At 36.8% G+C, this 3,644-nt stretch overlaps 1 protein-coding gene across 3 annotated transcripts in view; it reads right to left on the bottom strand.

The window, feature by feature from the left end:
• The window catches only part of LOC135212116 (uncharacterized), a 12,880-nt gene extending 9,537 nt beyond the window's left edge, over positions 1-3,343 (bottom strand). Inside the window, exon 1 of one of the 3 annotated variants that reach the window (XM_064245514.1) lies at positions 3,289-3,343. The gene's annotated coding sequence lies outside the window, so the exon portion shown is untranslated. The other 2 variants (XM_064245515.1, XM_064245513.1) reach the window with 2 other exon arrangements.
• Positions 3,344-3,644: the final 301 nt, after the last annotated feature.

The raw sequence follows: 3,644 nt of genomic DNA, 5'->3' as shown, positions 1-3,644 counted from the left end.
ACTTAGACCCTCAATTCGTTTTTCATAGAATATCGTCAAGTATGAAAAATGGCGTACGAAGGCCGTAGAGTTATTGACTATAGCAATACGGTGCGAAAATACGGTAATCAACATTTTCTTTTACGGGTTATTTCTCTTTGGTTTGAAGGTTTGTATTTATTCATTTAAAAATTACTCTCAGAAACACACAGTATACACAACATATAGCATATATATACTATATACATACGTATACCATAGTATATAGGAGCATACATACATACATATATACCAGGCATGCGTTCTCGTTTTCACATTTTCCTCCGTCGTGCCATTACCTTTATTTATACAAAGCATCACGTCTTATATATTTCGTAATCAAGTTATTCATATACATACCGTATATATTACTTATACATATATGTATATTTATATACGTACATCAATATTTATAGATTAGCGGTTGCGGGGCTGTAACCTTATTCCGCTAATTAATGCTTCGATGGTTGTATCAGATGTTCCTGGATGACAATCAGATAAAATGTATGTGGCGGTAACTATTTTGTAAAATATATATTTAGGCATCTATACTATGGAAACGGGTTATGTATAATAATACATAGGTGTATTATTATATAGATCTATATATATACACAGAATATATTTATAACTTAATCACGAAATATATAAAACGTGATGCTATGTATAAATAAAGGTAATTCTACGGAGGAAAATTAAACAGCCAGAACTGCTGAGATCTTTCGGTCTTAACGACCCTTTACTTAAGGCAAGACTCTTGCCTTAAGTAAAGGGTCGTTAGACCGAAAGATCTCGGCAGTTCTCGCTTTTTCAGTTTCCTCAGTGGCATTACCTTTATTTACACAGCATATATATATATATATATATATATATATATATATATATATATATATATATATATATATATATATATGTATGTATATATATTCACTTAGCGCTCCATGCAACTTGCTCATAAACAAACTGGTTTACCATAAACCTTAACTCCTATAAACCTGTCAAGGGTTCTCAAATTGTTCAACTCCTCGACCCGCTAATGAAGTTTCAAATTTTCTATCGTCCCCCCTAGACTACCATTTAATAATTAAAGAAAAAAATAACGCCAATGTCAAAATCAATTTGAGTAGTATTAGCTTAGTACTTGACATGCAATATAAGAAAATATGTTTAGAACTTTAGATGTACGAGTCTATGTAACTTCATTCTCCTACCCGTTAGTCATTCATCGACCCCCATTTGGTTCCCAGAATATTCATCGACCCCTTGACTGACCCTTGGGGGTCGATATCGACCACTTTGAGAAGCCCTGCATTACTCAACTTTTTAAAGGTTGTTTTGTGTTGTTGACGACAGAAAATAATAAAACAACAACATAAAACAAGTGTAAGGTATCAGTGAAGGCAATTAATTAATTGGTGGGAGGGAAATTGTATGGGCAAGCAATAGAGTATTGTAGAAGGTGAGAGAAAGGGTTTTATTAGGTAAGATTATTCTCGGGTTAGGTAAGGAAAAAAGGTGTAAAGGTCTAAAGGTGGTCAGATGAGAAGGTTAGGAGTGGAAAAATGTAGGGGGAATAGGTAGTAAAAAAGAGAGGGGTAACGGGTAGGCGTACAGGAGGGCTAAGACGAAAAAAATCTAAGGAAGGTGAGGGTTAGGTCAGTGGTGTTATAGGAGGGGTGGGGACGATTAGGTTATGTAATGGGGAGGAGCATGAAGAAAAGAAGTATGACTGTAGGGGAACACAATGGGAGTGTGCGTGTGTCGGGGAGGGGGAGTTTCCGTATCAGACAGGGACAAGGTAATAATAAACAATAAATACTTTAGCACAAATGAGACGAAGTGGAAACGCCTCTTTGTTTATCAATCGCGGATTGTCAATGATAAAGGTTTCACCACTTTTCGGAAAAACACTGCCCTTTATCACAGTCCCCCACTCCTCTGCCCCACTAATATCTTTACGTTAGAAGAGGAAACACAAAATGTAACGGTTGGTTTCTCCTTTTACGAACGTACTACATGCATCTGTTAAGTAGAACAACCGGTAAACTGTTTGTTTATACAGGTCTGTATTCAGGCACTCGTTCCTAACCCAAGAAAAAGATACACAATTATCCACCAACATTCTTGGACTGCTATGCATAACTAGGAAAACTGATAATCACCTCATAGCTTCTATTTTCTAATGTCACTCAAAAACGTCACTATTACACGATCCAGGATGCCCTAACCCTTCAACTCACCTGTGGGGGACGTCGATGAATATCCTTGAATAAAGACACCGTAATCCTTACACTGACCCTCCTTCGGCTCCTTCGTCAAGCTACAACTCGGGGAATGTCGGAGTAATACAACAGAGCTGGATTATGATTACTTTCGGACAATGGCTTACCTACGCTGTGGTGAACTTACCGGTTCAGGGGGAGGAGCTTCCGAAGAAGTGGGCGGCTACTTCGTCGTTAGGTCACGCGGACTGCAATTCGGCATGATGACGAAAATTTGTCGCCTTGAATTAATATTTACCTCTCGTAGTTTTCTATGGGATGGTAATTGGTGTACCTATGGGGTATGAATGAAGACGGAACTGGGTCTCGATTTGAATGGTTTCCGTTAACGCCAGAAATTTGAATTTCAAATTTATATTCTGTATTCATTATTCAGTGCCTTTGATTCAACTCGTAAACAGAGAAGACAAATTGCGAGCCTGGAACCATTGACGGATAAGAATCAGTCTGGACTGATATCATTCAGTTATGTCTAATGCTCAAAATCAGCTCTAATAGACCATGGTGTTGTAGGTCTTTATCAAAAACATCCAAGATCAACAGTCAAATTGAAAACTTATAATTACAGAGGAAATTCACTGAAGTTTGGCTTTCATGATTTGGCATTTATCCTTGTATGATATACACATTTGTCTACAAACGCTGACAAACATTTATACATACATATACACGTATGTGTACACACGCACACACACACACACACACACACACACATATATATATAGATATATATATATATATATATATATATATATATATATATATATATATATATATAATATGTATGTATGTAGTATATATATATACACGCAGGAATCTAAGAGTTGGTTTTGAATGAGGGGTATTACCCCAGTTTTAATTACTGCACCACTTTAAGACTCCTGAAGGAAAAAATTAGATTTTTCTGCAGTCCCTGTTCACACAGAACTCCGACTTGCTTAATAATATGTCACGGTGCTGATTGCTTTTTAATTTCCCGTATAATTACCCGTAGATTAGGAGTTCGTCTGTTGAATACAGAAGTGCCTGTCCCCTCACCTAAATATTGCTAACATGCGTCACGTAGCCTGCATTTGCATTCTCTAGAGAAACACATCGTTCTTGAGTTGCCAACTACCTTATTTCTCTGTGTTCATCTGATTGCCTTTCATAAGGAACCATATTTTCATTGATTGTTCATCTCTTTTTCTTCAAATGCTTAAACATCAACACTTGACTTATCACACTTGCATTCTTGCTTGATAATTTGCCCCTTTTAAGTTGCAGAAGTTAATGATTGAAGTTGTTCCCTAACTGGTAACTTTGCCCCGGGAAAAGTTGCCTCGCCATTCATGAGCAGGCATA

The sequence above is a fragment of the Macrobrachium nipponense genome, chromosome 40 (genome assembly GCF_015104395.2).
Source record: "Macrobrachium nipponense isolate FS-2020 chromosome 40, ASM1510439v2, whole genome shotgun sequence".
In the NCBI taxonomy this organism is placed as follows: domain Eukaryota; kingdom Metazoa; phylum Arthropoda; class Malacostraca; order Decapoda; family Palaemonidae; genus Macrobrachium; species Macrobrachium nipponense.
This window is presented reverse-complemented; position numbering and strand designations above follow the sequence as displayed.